Source organism: Leopardus geoffroyi, chromosome A3, assembly GCF_018350155.1.
Source record: "Leopardus geoffroyi isolate Oge1 chromosome A3, O.geoffroyi_Oge1_pat1.0, whole genome shotgun sequence".
NCBI lineage: Eukaryota > Metazoa > Chordata > Mammalia > Carnivora > Felidae > Leopardus > Leopardus geoffroyi.
The window spans coordinates 10,122,190-10,145,926 of NC_059336.1; positions in this window are offsets into that span (position 1 = coordinate 10,122,190).

Genomic DNA, 23,737 nt, shown 5'->3' on the forward strand with positions numbered 1-23,737 from the left:
CTGTTTTGTTTTTGGGGGTTCTTCTCTTTTCTTTTCTTTTGATGTTTATTTATTTTTTGAGAGAGTGCGAGCACAAGCAGGGGGAGGGGCAGAAAGAGAGGGAGACAGAATCCGAAGCAGGCTTCATCCAAGCTGTCACACAAAGGCTCCTGTGGGGCTTGAACTCACCAACTGGGAGATCATGACCTGAGCTGAAGTCAGATGCTCCACTGACTGAGCTGCCCAGGTGCCCCAGTTGTTTTCTCATTTTTAATTGCTATTAAAGATAGTCAGGGGGCGCCTGGGTGGCGCAGTCGGTTCAGCGTCCGACTTCAGCCAGGTCACGATCTCGCGGTCCGTGAGTTCGAGCCCCGCGTCGGGCTCTGGGCTGATGGCTCGGAGCCTGGAGCCTGTTTCCGATTCCGTGTCTCCCTCTCTCTCTGCACCTCCCCCATTCATGCTCTGTCTCTCTCTGTCCCAAAAATAAACGTTGAAAAAAAAAAAAATTAAAAAAAAAAAAAAAAAAAGATAGTCAGTTGTTTAAAACAACAATAGTAATGATGCATTTGCACATGTTATGGCGTGGAAATAACATTTGTACCTTGGTTCCTATGTGTAAAATGGGTAACAACCGTAGCGCCTACCCCAGACGTCATTAGGAGATTCAACTGGGTAAATACGTGTAAAGTGCTTAGAAGACCAGGCACAATCAGTTTGAATTAATTTCATTACTTTGAAAAGATCTTATTATATCTTCTCTTCCTGCATTTCAGTGAAGAGTCCACAATGGCAGGGTCTGCAGCCCTAACACAAGGTCAGGCACATAAACACGAGTTCCAAAAGTCGTGGCTACTGAATGAATGGATGAATGAATGAACGAACAGACGAGTAAAGGAGAAAACAAAATTGACTTTGGAATGAGCCAAAGTCAAAATTTGAGTAGTGGTTTTCTTGATATCTGGTACCAAACAAGCCATCTTTATTTCTCATAAAGTCGGTGATGGTCAAAATAGATGTTATCCTGTCCAGGTCACTAGTTGATGTCTGGTAAATGCTTACAGGTAGAGTTCCTAGTGTCCTAAAGAATCTTGTGGAGACTCAACTGGGCAGAAACATGTTTTCTGTGTTAGAACCTGAAGAAGCTGGATAGACGACCTCTTCGGGTGGTTCCCCCGGAACTGCAGGATGTCTCAGATCATTAGAATTTCCCCAAAAAATGTTTTTTGTAAGATATAGAATTTCTGTTTATTGTACAAACCAAAGGGACATTAAATCAAAAGAGTAGCATCTACCAACACCATCATTCCACTTAAAAATGGCCCCTGGGTGGCTCAGTGGGTTAAGCATCCAACTTCAGCTCAGGTCATGATCTCACAGTTCGTGGGTTCAAGCCCCACATCTGGCTCTGCCCTCCCAGTGCAGCACCTGCTTGGGATTCCCTTTCTCCCTCTCCCTGCCCCTCCCCCTATTTCGTGGCTGTGCTCTCTCTCTCTCTCTCTCAAACAAATAAACTTAAAAAAAAAAAAAAAAAAAGAGCCTGAGTGGCTCAGTGGCCACCTGAGTGGCCGACATCGGCTCAGGTCATGATCTCACAGTTCGTGAGTTCAAGCCCCACATCAGGCTCTCTGCTGTCATTGCAGAACCCACTTCATATCCTCTGTCTCCTCTCTCTCTCTGCCCCTTCACTGCTCACACACATACTCTCTGTCTCTCTTTCAGGAATAAATAAATATTATAAATAAATAAAAAGAAAGAAAATATTTTTTAAAATCAGTATTGTAATACCAAAAATGGGGGGGAAAGACAATTTCAGGATAAACTGAATAAACAGAACTAGATATACTTTTTAAAGACCAAAGCGGGGCGCCTGGGTGGCGCAGTCGGTTAAGCGTCCGACTTCAGCCAGGTCACGATCTCGCGGTCCGTGAGTTCGAGCCCCGCGTCGGGCTCTGGGCTGATGGCTCGGAGCCTGGAGCCCGTTTCCGATTCTGTGTCTCCCTCTCTCTCTGCACCTCCCCCATTCATGCTCTGTCTCTCTCTGTCCCAAAAATAAATAAACGTTGAAAAAAAAAAATTATAAAAAATAAAAAAATAAAAAAAAAAAATAAAGACCAAAGCAAAAATCTCAAAGCAAAAATACCAGCTCTACCTACCACCTCCTTGCTCTGCGGCCTTGGGTTAAATCCCTTCCCTTCTCTTAGCCTCAGTTTACTCATCTGTGAAATAGGAAAAATACTACCAATAAACCCTGCCTTAAGAAGGCAGCTGTGAACATTCAGTTAAGACGTTGCTTGTAAGAAAGCACTTTAGCCTAGTATACATCAGGGTGTCCCTGTCTCAGCACTGCGGGCATTTGGGGTCGCGAGACTCTCTGTTGTGGGATGTCCTGTGGTTCAGCAGCACGCCTGGCCTCTGCCCAAGTGCCAATGGTGATCCCTTCTCCCTTTTCATACAACTGGGGAAACCAAACCTGCCGCCATTGCCGGTGTTCCCTGGGTGGGGGTAGAACTGCGCCCCCGCTTTGAGAACCTCTGGTTTACCTGCCCCTCCCCCTCGCCCCCCACCCTGAGAACCTCTGGTTTGCATGCCCCTCCCCCTGTACCCCCCCATTGAGAACCTCTGGTTTGCATGCCCCTCCCCCCGTACCCCCCCATTGAGAACCTCTAGTTTGCATGCCCCTCCCCCCGTACCCCCCCATTGAGAACCTCTAGTTTGCATGCCCCTCCCCCTGTACCCCCCCATTGAGAACCTCTGGTTTGCATGCCCCTCCCCCTGTACCCCCCCATTGAGAACCTCTGGTTTGCATGCCCCTCCCCCCGTACCCCCCCCATTGAGAACCTCTGGTTTGCATGCCCCTCCCCCCGTACCCCCCCCATTGAGAACCTCTAGTTTGCATGCCCCTCCCCCTGTACCCCCCCATTGAGAACCTCTGGTTTGCATGCCCCTCCCCCTGTACCCCCCCATTGAGAACCTCTGGTTTGCATGCCCCTCCCCCCGTACCCCCCCCATTGAGAACCTCTAGTTTGCATGCCCCTCCCCCCGTACCCCCCCATTGAGAACCTCTAGTTTGCATGCCCCTCCCCCTGTACCCCCCCATTGAGAACCTCTGGTTTGCATGCCCCTACCCGCCCTCCGTTGAGAACCTATGTTACGTGCCCCTCCCCAACACTGGTCCCAGTCCGGGTCTCACGCCCAGAACCACTGGTCCCGACCGCTCTCACGTTGCGCAGGAGGAAACCAGAGCCCCGAGCCTCGGCCTGTGGTCATATTGTGTCGGTTCCCTCGGGGGCCGCACAAATGACCTCAAACTGGATGGTTTAAAGCAGCCGCAGTTTATTTTCTCACAGTTGTGGGGAACAGAAGTCCTAAATCAGGGTGGAGGTGGGGTGATGCTCCCTCCAAAGTCTCTGGGGGAGAATCCTTCCTGATCCTTCCAGCTCCCAGCACATCCCTCCGACCGTCGCGTCCATTTTCACATGGACTTCGTCTCTGTATCTCTGACTTCACTCTCTCTCTCTCTCTCTCTTTTTTTTTTAAGATTTTGTTTTTAAGTGATCTCTACACCCAGCAGGAGGCTCAAACTCACGACCCTGAGTTCAAGAGCGCAAGATCTACCAACTGAGCCAGCCAGGAGCCCCTGTCTTCTCTAAAGGGCCTCTGTCGTTCGATTTAGGGCCCATCCAGAGAAGCCAGGATCATCTCACCTAGAGATCCTCAACTTTACTATTTGTGCCCAAATCCTTCCTCCAAGGGATAAAAGGTCACACTCACAGGGGTTAGGACTTGGACCTGTCTTTTGGGGACCACAGTTCAACCCCCTACAGTTTTATAGCTTTTCGGTAGTAGGGCCAGAACTGAGGCTGAAGTGTTCCGACTCCTAGGATTTCCTTACCCATGCTAAACTTCAATTTCCTCATCTGTCACATGGGCCCAACGAAGGGACCCCCGTCATCGGGTGGCTGTGTTCATAGCACCCAGGTTGGGATGCCACTTTTACACATCGAAGTACTTTGCACAATGCCCGGCTTCTAGCAGGTGTTCCAGAACCGTGAGCTCTGGCTCCCACAATCGCGACCATCGATCTTACTACCATTCGCTCTTCTCTGCAATGAAGTACGTGTCATGTCTCTAGGGAAGGGTCGCCTCAAGCCACACACTAGGTGCTGCCATCACCCGTTCAGTGCTTTGCCCTCTTTTATCACTTCTGCCTGCGGATGGCGGTCCACGGTGTGGAACCACGGTCCATCGTGGATAGAGAACTGGTAATGACGGAAAGTGCCCCGCATGCTTTTCTCTTCGTTCCCTGTAGCCCAGCCAGAAAGATGGCATTTCTCTTGTTCCACAAGTAAACTCTAAACTGGGGCGCCGGATCGGCTCAGGTCAGGATCTTGAGGTTCTTGAGTTCAAGCATCAGGCTCTGTGCTGACAGCTCAGGGCCTGGAGCCTGCTTTGGATTCTCTCTCTCTCTCTCTCTCTCTCTCTCTCTCTCTCTCTCTCTCTCTCCTCCCCCTCCCCCACTCACACTCTGTCTCTCTCTCATAAATAAACATTTAAAAAAACTAAAAATTAAACTCTAAACTCCTGACATCAGTGTTCAGCTACTTTTAAACAGGCAGGACGGTCTTGGGAAGCATTTTAACCCAGAAGAAAATGCGTTCTGTGCAACTCTCACCTTCTGGAAACTTCTGACTGGGAGCGATTTACATACAAATTGATTCCATGCCCTTTTCTTTGTCAAGCTTAAGGCTCTTTAACCTTATCTCTTTCCATCTTCGGTAACCTCAATTGAGTTACTAGTTAAAATATACCTTGCTGGTCTCACAAATTTGACTCTCTGTAATTGGGTGTTTTCATTCCCGGGCATATTTTTGTAATGGAGCGGTCCTGCCTTGCAGGTTAGAGCCTCACCTTATCTCACTGGCGGCAGGAAGGTAATTGTCAAGACTGAAATACGAACACATGGGACAATGCAGCAGAGAGTCTGGGGACTTCTGAAGTGAATTGCCATCGTCCAGCGGTTTTCCTGGAACGATACTGTGGCTGAAGTTGTCGCGTACCCACCTGCCGCTTCCCCTTTCTTTCCTCGCTAGCAGATAGAGAAACTTAATTCAGGCACCTGGAGGGGGATATTCAAGGAAAGTATGCTCCCACTACGTTTCCACCCGTCCATCGAGCCCTTCTGCCAGAGATAGTTCTAGAAGTGGGCATGTAACCTAGTTCTGGCCGCAGAGATAAAAGGGGAAACCTGCTAGGGGGCTTTACAGAAAGGTTTTCCTCCTCTGTAAAGATGGGTGCTCAAGGATAGAGGCCTCCTGTCCTGCCTTTGACCCGATAGTGGGAGGAAGTGCTGGGGCAGCAGCAGCTATCCTGTGATCGTGAGGACACATGCACAGGGACTAAGCCAATAGGGCAGGTGATAGGCTAGAAGGCTGGAGGGGACTGGTTTCTAGATGGTACAGGTGATCTCCTGAACCAGTCCTCGAGCAGATTCTTGTTAAGTGAAGTAAAACATGGCCCTATTATTTGAGCCAAATTTAGACCATCCATTGTACTTGTTGAAAACATCCTGATGCAGGGATGTTCATAGTGTCTCCCTCTCTTGGCTCATTTAAACTTTAAGGCATCTTATTATAGAGCAGGCTTGAGGCATTCACATAACTGACTTCTGCACTGGTGGCCACAGTTCAGTCCATAGCAGGAACCAATTTCCTAATTTTCAAATTTTCCATAATTTTTGACTGTTTTCAAAGCAAATGGAGAGATGGTTTGTGTGGCTTCCAGGCAGACAATGTAGGAAAACTTGTTAAAAAGTAAACAAAAAACAAAGGTCAGGGTGCCTGGGTGTCTCAGTCCGTTGAGCAACTGACCCCTGATTTCAGCTCAGGTCACGATCCCAGGGTCATAGGATCGAGCCCCACATCGGGCTCCACGCTAAATATGGGCCTACTTAAGATTCTCTCTCTTTCCCTCTGCTCCTCTCCCCCGTTTGCATGTTCTCTGTCTCAAGAAAAAATAAAAGTAAAATAAATAAAAAGTGTTTAAAGATCCTCTAAGCCATATCGATTTGGGTTCAAATTCCAGCTTTATCAGTTATTAGCTGTGTGACTTTGGAAAAGTTGCATAGCTTCTCTGAGCCTAAGTCTCCCCATCCATGAAACAGACATAAACTGTACCTGACCACGTCTCCTGGGTTATTGGGAGGAGTGAGGGAGCTAATATTTGTAAAGAACTTAGCAGTGGCTGGCAAATCATATACTCTTCATAGTCATGTTTCTTTAGGTTTTAAACATGAATACACTCAATCAGTAAAAATAGAGATTCAAGTTGTAGCTTAGGAAAAAATAATCATCTGTCAAGGGAAAATAAAGAGCTGTATAAATAATTCTTAGCTATTTTTATGATTCTTTCTTGAGAATGCAAAGGGAAGATTGCTTTTAGTATTCTTTTTACTGTGACTATAGGTTTAAACGACACCCAGAGGTCCCCCAAAAGCTCAAAATTGCCTCTAATTCATTTCTGCTGAGCCAGCAAACATCACCGTATCACCCAGGTACCAGCTACAAGTTCTTTCCTGGATATCTTTCATATAATGTGTACGTTAATCTTGGGACTGTTATCTTAGAATCTCAATGTGTTATTTGCAAATCATCTTGTTATCTCTCTTACAACTATTGAGCAAGCACACCGTTGATATATTCATGACCTTCCGAAATTCAATCAAGGAATTATTGCATAAAGAAAGAAAAATGTGTTTCCCCCAGGCTGGTGAAAGTTAGCCATTCAGGCTTGTTTAGCTTAAAACATCTTCAGTGTCACTGTCCCTTTTCTAAAATTTGCCACAATTTTTGTGTGAAGGACTATACAGAGGATATTTTTTCTTACGTTTTGCCTTTTGGACTTTGATTACGTGGCATTGCCAGTAGAAACCACCTTCCTTTTTTTTTTTTTTAATTTTTTTTTTAATTTTTTTTTTCAACGTTTATTTATTTTTGGGACAGAGAGAGACAGAGCATGAACGGGGGAGGGGCAGAGAGAGAGGGAGACACAGAATCGGAAACAGGCTCCAGGCTCTGAGCCATCAGCCCAGAGCCCGACGCGGGGCTCGAACTCACGGACCGCGAGATCGTGACCTGGCTGAAGTCGGACGCTTAACCGACTGCGCCACCCAGGCGCCCCAAATTTTTTAAAATGTTTATTTATTTTTGAGAGAGGGAAAGAGCACACGTGAGCGGGGGAGGGGTGGGGTGGGGGCACAGAAGATCCGAAGTGGGCTCTACACTGACAACAGAGCCCAGCGTGGGGCTCCAGCTCACGAACCATGAGATCGTGGACTGAGCCAAAGTCAGATGCTTAACTGACTGAGCCTCCCGGGCACCCAGGATGCTATCTTCCTTAAATGGAGCATCAAGCACTTGGCCTGTCCTACCTGCTCTTGAATCCTCTACTGTGCAACTTTTGGTCTGTGCTTAACCTCTCTGTGCTTCTGTAACAAGTGTAAACTGTAAACTGAGGGTTCTGATAGCCACCACATACAGGCATATGGGAGCATCAAATGATTTAATCAGCATGGAAGGTATTTAATAGAGTTCCTGGCACAGGGTAAATACTTGCATCACATGAACGTTTAACTTCTGGAAAAATCCAACCGCAGGAGCTGGGAAAAATCAAGACAGAGAATAAAGTTACAGAGCACATGATGCCCTGACATGACCCTGGAGGAAGAGCCTCTGACTGTGCTGTTTCTTCCAGCAGCCTCGGTTCCAGGCGTCAGCGGCTCGCCTCCAGCCCAGGTGTTTAAAGATGCACCCTAACGGTATCCAGTAACCATGGGGATGTACTGCTACTTTCTAGAGATGCCACTGGCCAGGGCAGAGAGCACAGTGTATTAAACTTGGGCAGACTGGGGCACCTGGGTGGCTCCGTCAGTTAAGCGTCCGACTTCGGCTCAGGTCATGATCCTACGGTTCGTGGGTTCGAGCCTGGCGTCGGGCTCCGTGCTGACAGCTCGGAGCCTGGAGCCTGCTTCGGATCCTGTGTCTCCCTCTCTCTCTGCCCCTCCCCTGCTTGCACTCTTTCTCTCTCTCTCTCTCAAAAATAAACAAACATTAAAAAAAATTAAACTTGAGCAAACTGAAAGACAAAAAAAAAAAAAAAAGATGCACCCTAATGACTGCGTTCTCCAACCCTGTCTCAGCGGCTGTTCAGAGACAATCATTCAGAGCTGTTCTCCCTCAACGGGGCGCCTTCCTAAGAGGATTTCAGAGGTACCTGTGACCCTGTATTTCACTGAGTGGAAGTCAAGCCTTTCTTTTCTTTTTTTTTTTTTCAACGTTTATTTATTTTTGGGACAGAGAGAGACAGAGCATGAACGGGGGAGGGGCAGAGAGAGAGGGAGACACAGAATCAGAAACAGGCTCCAGGCTCTGAGCCATCAGCCCAGAGCCCGACGCGGGGCTCGAACTCACGGACCGCGAGATCGTGACCTGGCTGAAGTCGGACGCTTAACCGACTGCGCCACCCAGGCGCCCCAAGCCTTTCTTTTCAATGTTTATGTACGTTGAAAGAGCACACACGTGTACGTGCACATGCGAGCAAGGGAGGGGCAGAGAGAGGTGGAGAGAGACAATCCCAAGCAGGCTCTGTGCTTTCAGCCTGGAGTTCCACGTGGGACTTGATCTCACGACCGTGAAATCATGACCTGAGCCGAAATCAAGAGTTTGATGTGCAACCAACGGGGCCACCCAGGCGACCCACAATTCAAACCTTTTTGCCCACTTTTTAACAACTCTGAAATGAGGATACCTCTGTACTCAATAGTGTGTCATAATTTCATCGAAAGCCTTTTTTCTCTTCTCTCGTGACATATAAAATAATGACATGATATATGCAACTGTTACCCTGAATGCCGACTTTGATCCTGGGCACAAAAATCTAACTCCATTGTGAGTGTCAGCTAACTGGGATTGTAACCACTTGAGTCCATGCCAAAATCGTCCGCTCCCTGAATATTCTGATCTGGGGGATGTATTCCCAACTCAGATTTCACTGTCACACAGCTCCAGCCGTGACAATCAACTTCTCCATGGCTGAATTTTTTCCATATTCGACATCCTTCTTCCTGCTGCCCCTCACCAAGATGTCCTGAAGAAAGGTAGAATGTAGGAGGCTCCTTATATGAAACCTACATTCATTCATTCAAAGACAAATCAGGGGCGCCTGGGTGGCTCAGTTGGTTCAACATCCAACTCTTGGTTTGGCTCGGGTCATGATCTCATGGTCTCACGGGTTCAAGCCCCAAGTCGGGATCTGCACTGGCAGCATGGAGCCCGCTTGGGACTCTCTCTCTCTCTCTCTCTCTCTCTCTCTCTCCCCCTCCCCCACTCATGCTGTCTCTGTCTCTCGAAATAAACAAACAAATAAATAAAAAACTCATTACAAAAAAAAAGACAGATCAAAAGGAAACCACCGTGAGCCAACTCAAGCATTGCCTCTCTGTAGCAAACCGTGAAAATCAAGCCCTAACAGGTTTGTGAGAAAAGGTGACCAACGTGAGCTTAGCTGGTTGGTCCGAAAATGGCAGCAAACAAATAGGAACTTTCCACCCAACGGCTTTTGTGAAACCTTGTTCTTCAGTGCCCCCACCCCGCCCTGAAATGACAATCGGTTTGAAGCCCTGGGTCTTTTACTGCGATGTTAGAGAAAAGACCTTGGGGCGCCCGGGTGGCTCAGTCGGCTAAGCTAAGCGTCTGACTTCGGCTCAGGTCACGATCTCGCGGTCCGTGAGTTCAAGCCCCGCATGGGGCTCTGTGCTGACAGCTTGGAGCCTGGAATCTGCTTCGGATGCTGTGTCTCCCTCTCTCTCTGCCCCTCCCCCACTCACACTCTGTCTCTGTCTCTCTCTGTCTCTCTCACTCTCTCTCTCAAAAGTAAATAAACATTAAAAAAGAAAAAGAAGACCTTGATGGGAAAAATGGACAAAGTGCCACGGGACGAACTAGTACGAAGCAGGACACATGTAATTTATTAAGCATCGTTTCTATCATGCGTCGCCGCTCACCAGAGTTATTTTATCTGCAGCTGATACAAAGAAACTAAATGGAATAGGTCCCCCTGCATTTCATACTGCAAATGTCCACGTCCTCCCCAAATGCTCAGTGTGTGCGTTGCAAGTATGACTCGAAAGAACGCATAAAAGGCTCTGAATGAGCGCTGGCTTTCTCCTCTGTAACTGGGGAACAGCAATAATAATTCCTATCTCGCCAGAGTTTTGCAAAGAAGACTTGTGCAGATAGTCTTTAGGCAAGCCCTTTTCAGATGTAAATCACGACGTCATTTGTGTTATCAGTAGACCTTAAGAGACCTTCAGACCCATGCCGTCCAGGAGAAATATAATGTGAACCACATGTGTAATTTTAAACTTTCTATAGGTAAAAAGAAACAGGTGAGGTTAATTTTAGTAATATATTTTATTTAACCCGATATAGCCAAAATGTCGTCTTAGCATGTGACCAATACAAAAAATTATTTTAAAGAATTTTGTAATGTCTATTTTAATTTTTGAGAGAGAGAGCACAAGCAGGGGAGGGGCAGAGAAAGAGAGACACACAGAATCTGAGCGGTCAGCACAGAGCCCGACGCGGGGCTTGAGCTCACGAACCGCGAGATCATGACCTGAGTTGAAGTCAGACACTTAACCGACTGAGCCACCCAGGCACCCCCAATACAAACAATTGTTAATTCGATATTTTACATTCTTGTTTTTTTTTTTAACGTTTTTAATTTTTGAGACAGGGAGAGACAGAGCATGAACGGGGGAGGGTCAGAGAGAGGGAGACACAGAACCTGAAACAGGCTCCAGGCTCTGAGCCGTCAGCCCAGAGCCCGACGCGGGGCTCGAACTCACGGACCGCGAGATCGTGACCTGAGCCGAAGTCGGACGCTTAACCGACTGAGCCACCCAGGCGCCCCTTACATTCTTTTCTTTATTCATACTTCTTTGAAATCTGATGGATGCTTGACATGCACGGCATATCTTGATCCAGACCAGCCACATTTCAAGTGCTGCCATGGCACGTGTTGCTAACGGTTACCACACTGGACAGACAACTTGAGAGAGAACCTGGAAGAAGGACTTTCAGCTCCTTCCCCTTCCATTAAAAAAATATTTTTTTTTTTTACCAAAAATAAAAATGGAAGAAAAAAAAAAAAGATCTCCTTAGGGGCGCCTGGGTGGCTCAGTCGGTTAAGCGTCCGACTTTGACTCAGGTCACGATCTCACGGTTTGTGGGTTCAAGCCTGACGTCAGGCTCTGTGCTGACAGCTCAGAGCCTGGAGCCTGCTTTGGATTCTGTGTCTCCCTCTCTCTCTGCCCCTTCCCCATTTGCTCGTGCGTACTCGCTCGCTCTCTCTCTCTCTCTGTAAAAAATAAACAAACATTAAAAAATGGTTTTAAGTAAAAAAGATTTTTTTTAATTTTTAAAAATTTTAAAATATTTGAGAGAGAGGAAAGAGAGTATGCGTACAGGGGAGGGGCAGAGAGAGAGGGAGACACAGAATCCGAAGCAGGCTCCAGGCTCCGAGCTGTCCGCACAGAGCCCGACGCGGGGCTCGAACCCACGAACTGTGAGATCATGACCCGAGCCAAAGTCGGACGCCCAACCCACTGAGCCACCCAGGCGCTCCTACCTATGTTATATGTGTTAACTAACTGAAATTTAAATAAAAACTTAGAAAAAATAAAATTCCTACTCTAGAGGGTTGTTGAGAAGATTAAATGAGTTAATCGCATAAGACTTAGAACGACGCCTGGCACATTCAATACGTTAGACTTTTTTTTTCCAGTGGCTACAAATTATCCCGTTGCATGGCTCGACTGTAATTGATGGAAACAGTCCCCTGTAATGGACATTTAGTTTGCTTTTCTTCCCCCAATCTTTGCTCTCCCAGGAACGCCTTAATGACTAGCTTCATGCATAGGTCATGTTGACCATGTGCAAGTAAACTAGAGAATAACCGCAGGATAGGAATTTCTTGGTCGGAGGGCATGTGCCTGTTTAATGTGGGTTTCACTGCCAAGTTATCCTCCCAGGAGACCTTACCCGTTGACAGTCCAGCTGGCTGCATGGGAGGTGTGCCCGCTTCCCAGAGTCTCAGGCTCATGGGACGCGTCAACCCTGGTCCCTCCTCTGCCCGCTGAAGACACGGGAAATGTTCCGACACGGTGGTTTCTATTTGTCCTTCTCGCGCTGCGGTGAGGCTGGGGTCTTCCTGTGTCTAAGGGTTACTTGAATTTCCCTTTCTTGGAAAGACACTCTGCTCATTTTTCTATTGGATTGTTAGACTAAGCCTTTTTAAACCCCTGTCTCTCTCACTGATCCCTCCCGGGTTTCTCCCTACCCACCACCTGGATGCCTTTCCCCCGCCATCCCTCCCTGGCAGTAATCCAGACTTCCTTTCTGCCGTCTTGAGGTGTGATTTCAATGGCATATTGTTATGTTTTCACCCAGGAGTAGCACACGTCTTTGGCCAGATCGTGTCTCCGGGGCAGAAATGGGCTTCCGTGTATTCCAAGAATGACTGACACTGGGAGTATATAGAGCAGGCATTTGATGAGTACTTCTCAAGTGTATTTTTTTTTTTTAATTTTTTTTTTCAACGTTTATTTATTTTTGGGACAGAGAGAGACAGAGCATGAACGGGGGAGGGGCAGAGAGAGAGGGAGACACAGAATCGGAAACAGACTCCAGGCTCTGAGCCATCAGCCCAGAGCCTGACGCGGGGCTCGAACTCACGGACCGCGAGATCGTGACCTGGCTGAAGTCGGACGCTTAACCGACTGTGCCACCCAGGCGCCCCCCAAGTGTATTTTTTTAAAAAGAAAATTAGTTGGCTCACAGCTGTAGAAAAAAGAACATCACTTTCGCCACATTTCTTTTTTCAAATGATTAAAATTATCCCATTTACTCCATCATTGAAAGTACCACACTATTAACCATCAGTAGTAAATTGTTGAAGTTGACTATTAAAACCATTGACTTTTAACTGCCCGGCTAGCTCAGTCGTAGAGCATGAGACTCTTAAAACCATTGACTTTTATTGTTAAATTATTAAAATCCAAGGACTTTAAAAGCAAAAATAGTTTCTCCCCCAAGAGGACTACTTTTCTTCTTTTTTTAAAACATGTTTAGTTATTTTTGAGAGAGAGGGGAGGGGCAGATAGAGACAGTGAGAGAATCCCAAGCAGGCTCCACACTGTCAGTGTAGAGTTAACTCAGGGCTTGATCCTGTAAACTGACAGATCACGACCTGAGCCAAAACCAAGAGTCGGACGCTGAATTGACTGAGCCACCCAGGTGCCCCCAAAGAGGACTATTTTAAATAGTTTGTTAAACACCTTTAAATATTTTACCTATGATTATACAAACATACACTAAAAATTGTAGGGATGGGGCACGTGGGTGGCTCGGTTGGTTGAGCGTCTGACTCTTGATTTCAGTTCAGGTCATGATCCCAGGGTCATGGGTTCAAGCCCTACGTCGAGCTCCATGCTGAGTGTGGAGCCTGGTTAGGATTCTCTCTCTCTCTCTCTCTCTCTCTCTCTCTCTCTCTCTCTGTCTCTCTCAAATTAAAAAAAAAAAAGCGTAGGGGCGGACGTGTGTGTATACATACATAAAGACAGAAACACACATGGTTTGGGGAGTTGTTAGCAAAAATCAGATCCTACATTTTGTTTTTCCAAATTGTAATTCTTTTATTTCAATCATTTCTTCAGCAAATATTTACTGAGTACCTACTATCTGCACCGTATTTTTTGTTTGATTGCGTGTTTATTTTTTGTGCTTGTTTTTTAGCAAGTGATTTCCATGATCAAGAAAGTTTGTGTCACAACGAGATAGTTGCAGAATCTTGAGTTTGGAATAAATTTCCAGATTTCTTTCCCCTGTCTCCAAACAGAACATCCCACACATCTAAGTCAGTCTACCATCTATTGGAATTTTTTTTTTTTTTTTTTTTTGGGACAGAGAGAGACAGAGCATGAACGGGGGAGGGGCAGAGAGAGAGGGAGACACAGAATCGGAAACAGGCTCCAGGCTCTGAGCCATCAGCCCAGAGCCTGACGCGGGGCTCGAACTCACAGACCGCGAGATCGTGACCTGGCTGAAGTCGGGCGCTCAACCGACTGCGCCACCCAGGCGCCCCCATCTATTGGAATTTAAAAGGCCCTCCGGTGAAAGACTTCACTGCAATCTTCAGCACCTCTCCTAGAGTTTGCTTACCTCTGTGTTCTTTGGAGGAAACGATCCATATAAAAGATAATAAATGATACAGCAAAGTGCTCATAGCGTGCACCTGTGTCAAGGAAATAAAACATGGTAACATATTAAATTTAAGAAAGATATTCAGGGGCGCCTGGGTGGCGCAGTCGGTTAAGCGCCCGACTTCAGCCAGGTCACGATCTCGCGGTCCGTGAGTTCGAGCCCCGCGTCAGGCTCTGGGTTGATGGCTCAGAGCCTGGAGCCTGTTTCTGATTCTGTGTCTCCCTCTCTCTCTGTCCCTCCCCCGTTCATGCTCTGTCTCTCTCTGTCCCAAAAATAAATAAACGTTGAAAAAAAAAATTTTTTTTAAGAGAGATATTCAAATCAGAGTCTGGGTCCCAATCACGGTTAATCTACTTTTCCAAATGTGTAGCTTTGGAATAGAAGACATTCAGCCCCTCTAAGCCTTCATTTTCAAAAGAGTTCTAAAAGCCAGTGTAATAAGAAAAATAAATATGATAAAAAATTAACCTTGAACATCCTTTCTATTATCATAGGATAGGAGGGAGGGGCCACCAAAGCTCTGCCCTGGAATAATGCACATGATTGCTCATATAATTCAAATAATTCTTCTTTTTCCTCTTTTCTCCCCACACACATATACAGGATTCAGGGAGGCTAATTGCACCTAGAGGTGACTGCACTCTGATAGTAACTATTTCATATGTTTTTTCTGATCATTAAATATATAACTCGGAGCACCTGGGTGGCTCAGTTGGTTAAGCGTCTCTTGATTTTAGCTCAGGTCATGATCTCCTGTTTCCTGAAATCGAGCCCCACGCACGGCTGTGCACCAACAGCTCGGAGCCTGCTTGGGATTCTCTCTCTCCTCCCCTCCCCCACTCACATGTGTCCTCTCTCTCTTTCAAAATAAATAAACTTTAAAATATACATATCGGGGCGCCTGGGTGGCGCAGTTGGTTGAGCGTCCGACTTCAGCCAGGTCACGATCTCGCGGTCCGTGAGTTCGAGCCCCGTGTCAGGCTCTGGGCTGATGGCTCAGAGCCTGGAGCCTGTTTCCGATTCTGTGTCTCCCTCTCTCTCTGCCCCTCCCCCGTTCATGCTCTGTCTCTCTCTGTCCCAAAAATAAATACACGTTGAAAAAAAAAAAATTTTTTTTTAAATATACATATCATGTAAGGCAACTAGTTCAGTGCCTAGCACACAGTAGACATCCTACAAATGTTGGCTCTGATCTTTACCACCACAACTACCCTACTAAAAGAAAATTTTCTTTCTTTTAAGCCAGATTTCACGTTTTGTTCTGCCCCAGTCATCCCAGCCCACTTCCAGCAAAACTGCAGACCTGGAATTCTCTCCTCTTCCCCTGAGCAGTTTCCTCGCACAGTCGATGGCACATCACAAGCCATCGGTAAACACTTGTTGAATGAATTACAAAACCTGAAATTTTATTTATTTATTTTTTTAAACATTTATTTATTTTTGAGACAGAGAGAGCATGAACAGGGGAGGGTCAGGGAAAGAGGGAGACACAGAATCTGAAACAGGCTCCAGGCTCTGAGCTGTCAGCACAGAGCCCGACGCGGGGCTCGAACCCATGGACCGTGAGATCGTGACCTGAGCCGAAGTCGGACGCTTAACCGACTGAGCCACCCAGGCGCCCCAAAACCTGCAATTTTAAAAGGATAAGGGCAGGAGCGCTTGGGTGGCTGCCTTGGTTACGCCTCAACTTCAGCTCAGGTCATGATCTGTGGGTTGTTGGGTTCCAGCCCAGCATTGGGTTCTGCGCTGACAGCTCAGAGCCTGGAGCCCGTTTTGGATTCTGTGTGCGTCTCTCTCTCTCTCTCTCTCTCTCTCTCTCTGCTTCTTGCCCGCCTGTGCTCTCTCTCAAAAATGAATAAATAGCCTTTCGGCCGGAACTGTCATCTTCCAATGATTCGCCAAAACGACCAACACAAGGGAAAGAGGAGAGGTACTCGCTATATGTTCTCTGGGCCTTTTAGAAAATATGTTTTTGGCAACATACATGCGAATCTGCAAGAAAGGTGATATTGTGGACATCAAGGAAATGGGCGCTGTTCCAAAAAGAACGCCCCACGAATGTCACCATGGCAAAACCGGAAGAGTCTACAATGTCACCCAGCATGCTGTTGGCATTGTTGGAAACAGACACGTGAAGGGCAAGATTCTTGCTAAGAGAACTAATGTACGTGTTGAGCACATTAAGCACTCCAAGAGCCGGGATAGCTTCCTGAAGCGTGTGAAGGAAAATGGTCAGAAAAAGAAGGAAGCCAAGGAGAAAGCTACTTGGGTTCAACCGAACTGCCAGCCTGCCCCACCCAGAGAAGCACACTTGGTGAGAACCAATGGGAAGGAGCCTGAGCTGTTGGACCCCATTCCCTATGAATTCACGGCATGATAAACGTAAAAAAAATGAAAGACTTCAAGACTGTAAAAAACTAAAAAATAAATAAAGGGGATGTGGGCAAAATAAAGGGGAGAGATTATCCGATTGGAACACCCGTCCATTACTGTCAAGATCAAAAAAAAAAAAAAAAAAAAGTCTGATATCCAATAAGTGTGTAAATGGGCTTTAGGAACCCGTGGGTGGCTCAGTTGCTTGAGCGTCTGAGTTTAGCTCAGGTCATGATCTCACGATTCGTGAGTTTAAGCCCCACGTTGGGCTCACTGTTCTCAGTGCAGGGCCCACTTTGGATCCTCTGTCCCCCTGCCCGTCTGCCCCTCCCCCACTCGCTCTCTGTCTCTCGAAAATAAACAAGAAATTCAATAAAAAATTTAAAAATAAAGAAATTGGCTTTAGCTTTTCAGAAAGGCCATACACTCATTTCTTCTCTAACTATTTCTTATATTCCTACCTTGTGCCAGGTTTACAGTGGTAAACAAGACAGACAAGAGCTTTCATGGACCTGTGGGGAGAAAGGAATAAAGAAATACGATCAAGAAGATGCCTTCAGGGGTGCCTGGGTGGCCCGGTTGGTAGAGCGTGTGACTCTTGATGATCTTGGGGCTGTACGTTCAAGCCCCACCTTGGGGGTAGAGATTACTTAAAAGTAAAATCTTTTTTTTTTTTAATTTTTAATGATTTTTTAAATTTATTTTTGAGAGAGATAGAGTGCGAGTGGGGGAGGGGCAGAGGGAGAGGGAGACACAGAATTTGAAGCAGCTCCAGGCTCTGAGCCGTCAGCACAGAGCCCGACGCAGGGCTCGAACCCACAAACCGTGAGATCATGACCTGAGCCAAAGTCGACACTCAACCGATTGGGCCCACAAATAAACTCTTAAAAAAACAAAGATGCTTTCAGATTTCAATGTTCTGTGAAGGAAATAAACAGAGATAGGACAGAGAGTGACTCCAGACCTATACAGAGATTCGGGAAAGGCCTCCCAGGAGAGGACATTTGCACTGAGGTGTAGGGTGATAACTTAAATGTCAATGTCCAACAAGGCCAAAAATAAAAACGTGTAAAGGTTTACCCATGGTATTGTGTAAACTGAACAGCTTCATTTTCATTCTCCCCTTTAAAGAAGAAGCATGGCCAAGCATTTAAAAGTCTATACCATGTTCTAGAAAAAGTACAAACAGGGGGGCCCTTATAAACTCTTATTTGGTGGGGGGTATTATACAACCCTTTGGAGAACGTAAGACACCTAAAGTTGAAGGTGCGGGTTCCCTACAACCCAACACTTCTATGTCAAGGTATATTCATTATTTTTTAAGGATTTTATTTTTTTAAGTAATCTCTACACCCAGAGTAGGGCTTGAACTTACAACCCTGAGATCAAGAGTCACACAATCTACCTACTGAGCCAGCCAGGAGGTGGCTTTAGTTATATTTTTTGGATGAACCCTTAAAAGATCTCTTCTTAGGGAAGTAAGGAAAGGTTCTTTCCAATTCAAAATTTGAACCAGAAGACAAAAGTAATTAATTAACTCTACAAATATTTATAGAATACGTATACGAGCCAGGAACTATTCAAGGCTCCAAGAAACCCATGGTGAAGGAAACCATCAAAGACCAGGCCCTCATGGACATAATGGGAAAATCACACAAGAAACAAATAAAAAGCTTTACCCTCACCGTACTCTTAATATATACCCACTTTGTGATCCTGGTTTTATGCAAGAGGAAACTGAGTCTCAAGGAAATTGTCATTTGCAAATTGTCACAGCGAGCCAGCTAGAAAGATGCAGAACATACTAGCCCAAGACCTTGGCGCCTGAACTCCACTTGGGTCAGTGTCTATCTTGCCCAGTGGAGCCTATGAGGAAGGCGGGTGTGAATTTTCCTTTCCTAGGCTGGGCACCCATTGCCTGGCTCATAAAGAGTTGTGTGGTTTTAAGGTAAGAGCAGGTCGTGTACCATATTGGAGAACTATCAGGAAATAAGGCTGCTTAAGAGACTGGGAATGGAGACAGATTTCAGAATTATTTACTCAGGTGTGGGAGTCAAGTCTAAAGAGATAAGAAAGGGGGCGCCTGGCTGGCTCAGTTGGGAGATACATGTGACTCTTGATCTCAGGGCCGTGAGTTCAAGCCCCACATTGGGTGCGGAGCCTACTAAAAAAAAAGAAAAAAGAAAAAAGAAGAAAAGAAAGAAAAAACAAAGAGATAAGAAGAAGGACCATTCCTTTCTCCGAGCCATGCACCGCCCTGATCACTTCCACCTGACTTCTCCCCCTTTCTTCCTTGAAGAGAACCCCTAGCCAGTCCCTGACAGCAAAAGTGTGACCCAGATGCTCTCAACCACTGAGACAAGGATGTAAGATGAGACCCTGGCAAGTGCCTTCCATAAGGGGGCAGTAGGAAGAGAAGTGAAGTCAGGCAGAGGAGAATCAAAATCAGGTGTCCCTGTTTAATTTTTATTCTCCACTGATGAGGAAGTCCTGCTTTGGGATACAGCAGCCCACAGAATGGGTGAGGAACCCCTGTATCTTCCTGCCCAGGGGCCAACCCTCCTGCTTCTAGAACAGAATGGCTCTCATAGGGACACTCCCCTGAATTTGTCTTTTGACACATTTTTCTTCTAACAGGAAAGTTACAAATATACTAAAGTAGAAAAAAAATCACACAACGAACATCCCCGCACCCTTCACCCGTAGTCAACAACTCTTAACGATTCACATTTGCTTTAGGATATTCCCATCTTTAAAAATGCCAGGGACAGGGATTTCCTTTTATTTTGATTGTTCTTTGCATTTACCGTGTGTCTGTTTTTACTAAGTTCCTAAGTGAAATGTTAGCTTATTTATTTTCAACCTTTCCTTTCCTAAAGAAATGTATTTTCCTTGTATCACGGCAAGCGTATCCCACATTTTTTCAAAGCAACTCCTGTTTATATACATTTATGCATAACTGTGCCCACGATGATGCTTTCAATATCAGGGTCATTTTACGTTTTTTCCTTTCTTTCTTGATTTCTGCCTTCCCCCCCCCCCCCCATATACTCTTCCTTCTCCCCCCATAGCCCCTGTGCAGGATCTGTCTTCATAGTTAAGTTCATATCATTGTATGTTTCTATCCAGTTCCAGTAATCCTAGTTTATCACCCCCTTGCTTTACCAAAGCAGGGTATTGTGCATTTTACTCTTGTCATTCAGCAATACTTAGTGGCAGTTCCTTTAATACAATGCTTACAGTTTCATTTCACTGTACATGTCTGTATAATATTCCATGAATGTGCCAGTAGTTATCATTTTTGTTTTCACTTTTTTGCTACCATTAACAATGCTCCAGTACCCATCTTTTTTTTAAGCATGTTTAAAAACATTTTTTTAATGTTTATTTATTTCTGAAAGAGAGAGAAATGGAGTGCAATCAGGGAAGAGGCAGAGAGAGAGGGAGACACAGAATCCGAAGCAGGCTCCAGGCTCCGAGCTGTCAACACAGAGCCGACGTGGGGCTCGAACCCATGCATCACGAGATCATGACCTGAGCCGAAGTCGGGCGCTTAACCGACTGAGCCACCCAGGCGCCCCTAAAGTACACTTCTTTGAAAATTAAAAAACAAAATCTCAGGTGTTCTAGGAGCAGAAAGTTGCCGACAGTGGCCGCTGTGACATTTGGGCATCCGTATAATACAGCAAGGGGGTCAGCTTAGAAAGGGCCAGGGTCCCTCCCTGATGATCAAATCCTCTCAGTCCCAGCAATTCATTCACCTGTAGGATCACCCAGCACAAACCAATCAAGTACCTGCAAGGTGGGGCCCCTGATCTAGGCAATGTGACTTAACGGTGAAGAGCGTGGAGAAGGCTCCAGCTCTCAGGGGGGCTGCTGTTCTGGTGGACAGAAGCAGACAATAAACAGGCAGGTAAAGGACATCAGCTCCGTGCATTGAAGAGGGCTGGGGTGGCCGCACGCTGGAGGTCTCTCTGAACACACATCCACCCTGAGCTGTGACCTGTTCAAGTTCAACAATCGCAATGAATCTCGTGATATTAAGTTTGTATGTATTGCAATGCGTTCGTAGTTGCTTCGGATCTTTGACTCAAGTGAGGGCCTTTTTGTAACCAGTATAGTTTTTAGACCTTCAGGGTCTGCTCCTGGAGATCGGAAGCAAAGTCTGAGGAATCCCCATTTTTTGAAAACATATGGGGTAATTCGATGAACAGTCAGGTTGGGGAGCGACTTTATTAGAGGACGCTCAGGAAGCACATGTGACCTGCAGACATTCAGTGAAAAGACAAAGGAGGAAGGTGAGTGGAGATTTGAATTGAAAAGAGGGCTCCGAGAACTTTCTCACCACCGCCCCCCCTCCAGAAAGTCATGCCTTTCAAACTCTTAAACAGCAAAGGGACAAATCCCCCAGGGACCCCCCACCCCCCATCCTCAGGAAACCTCCGAGGACCACTTCTTGGGCTTGACTCATTTGATGTGCACTAGATATGTAAAAACAACAGCGGTGGGCTGCCGGAAATCCAGCATAAAGAAAAGTCTAGAATTGCAAATGTAAAACTGCCCACCCTCTGACAAAGATTATGCGGATGGAACTGAAAGTGACAACAGGAGCAGAAATGACCCGATACTGGCGTATGTGTGAAGTAAAAAGTGCCAGGGTTCCCGGCACGACCCCACCACCTCCACGAGGATTCTGGGAATTAACCATACCTACCTCAGACAGATTAAAAATAAGACCGTTGTCATGTCAAGCTCTGAGCAACCCTGGGTGCTCAGTTAGGGCTTGACCCTCGATCCTCTGGTTTCTGGCTGCTCCCTCCCCCCCAGGCAAATTCCTCCAGCGTTGCCAGCGCCCCGGAGAGATCCAGAAATCCCCCTGGTTACCGTGTCCATTCCTGGGTGCTCAGCGAGTGGGCTCACCCGGGTGGCTGTAACTTTACTCCGACAACTTGGGAAAACAAACAGAGCCGTTCTGACCTTTTAGATTTCTTCTGCTTCCGCACACCCTCCCGAGCCTGCACGCTTGTGGTGACCTGCACTAACTGTGAAGAAGCTTCCAGACGCACGCGGGCCACCGCGGCACGGTCTGTGGTTTTTCCTTTTACCTCCTTCAGGTGCCAGCTTTGCTGACGGCCAAGGGTGCAAGCGCTGTGTGCTTCCCTTTGTAAGCACTTACCTGGTCTTCTCCCGCCAACGAGCTGAATCTCACTCTTCCTGAACCTTTCAAGCCATTTGAGGATGGCCCCAGCTGCTTCAAGGCTGAGTTGTGAAAAACAACCCCAACACGGTCCCCGGTTTCTTCTGTTTACACAACTGCGTGAGGGGCCGGGGAGCCAAGTGTTTGAAAGTCATTTCATGTAAATGTCCTCATTAAAATATATGCATATGGATTTGAATATGCATGTTGTCGCATATGAAACGTGTGTTGTTATGAATTAAAATACATATGTAAATAGCTATTAAAATATGTACACATAGGCACCTAAGAACAAAGGATTTGCTTCAAGCGGCCCGTTGGGGTAACATGGAACCTTCCTGAGTGTCGGCCCCGACTAGCCCCATTTGAAACACTGGGGTATTTATTTTTGCTGGTCCTGAAGGATACGGGCACTTTATCAAAAACTTTGGACAAGGGTGATATAAAGTCCCAGCTTTAGCACTGAGGTACATTCTCTCCCAGCCTGCTCCTCACTGACCCGCACGAACCACATCATGCTGGTATCCTGTCTCCCCATGTCCACAAGCTGTGCTTAAATGGCTCTGGTAGAAAATTCCAAAGTGGTTTTTTTGGGGGTGGGGGGGGGAGGAAAGAGGCATGACTCATTTAAAAAGCAACCACAAAAGTAAATGCAGTATTTTTATTCTATCATTTATAATCTGCCCTCACCCCCCCTTCCACCCCCACCTCTCCATAGGACCCTTCCCCCCCTACCCCCACCCCCCACCATCCACCTTCCCAAGGCCCTTCACACTTTGTACCTGGGATGAAGCGGGGAGGGGAATTTACAGCCCTCAGTGAAAATGTTCAGGGTCAAATTATATACTCTTCTGGTAAAGACCAGGCAGTGGGAGTGGGGGAGTGTGGTCTTAACAATTCCGAGGCAGGCTTTAGTCCTGGCCGACGAGCTTGCGTCATGATAATACAATTTTGTACGTTAAACAACAGATGTCAAAAGAAGAAAGAGATGGGGTCTTTGCTTTTCTTCTCCTGTGGACCTTGCTCCCCCAAAGCAGCCATTTTTTCAGTTGCCATGACAGTGGTAATAGGAGTTCATCATTTTCCCATGCTTGCCGCATGCTAATGCGGAGACAATTCAGGAACGTTCTCCGGTTAGGCGAAGAAAGGATCCCAACCACAGGCCGCGATTGTGCTGGAGTTGCAGAGTCTACCTTTGCCTTGATCCTCTCCCCACAATCCCCAGCTTCCAGTGGATGGAACAAGTTATGTAAAGCAGAAGTTTTTATTTGCCCGTCTACCAACGTATCAGTTACAATCAGCAACAGGGCCACCGATGCCGGATGCGTGGATTGACAAAGCAAGTTGGCCATTCTTTTGAAAAGAAGTCGAATGAATATCGTCTTGATTGTAACTCTGTATAATATCTATCAATCATATATGCATATTGAATACAGAACAATTCTGCTCTGTGTCTCAAAACATCAGGCCCATTTACACACCGAGGAGAGGAAGGCAGCTCCTTGGAGAATCACCAAAACTGAGAAAATCATATAAGAAAAACGCCTTCTTGCGATGAACAAAGAGGGCGTCGAAATTAAGCAAAATCCCATTTGCAAGGGCTTCTTCTCAACATGAGGGAAGTGTATTCTAAAAAAATAGACAAGAAGGAAAAGTGGAAAAGTAGTTAAACCCGGATGGGGGGTACACGAATGTTCCTTATGTATTTCTTGGTGCTTTTCTGTAGGTTTGAAATATTTTATAATTCCTTAAAAAAAAATGTGAATCAAAGCCTTTCTGCTTGGCCTTTAATTAATATAGCCAAATGAGGAAAAAGGGAAAGAAAGGAAAAACAACGTAGCAGGGCAGAAGCAAAATTAAACCCCAAAGT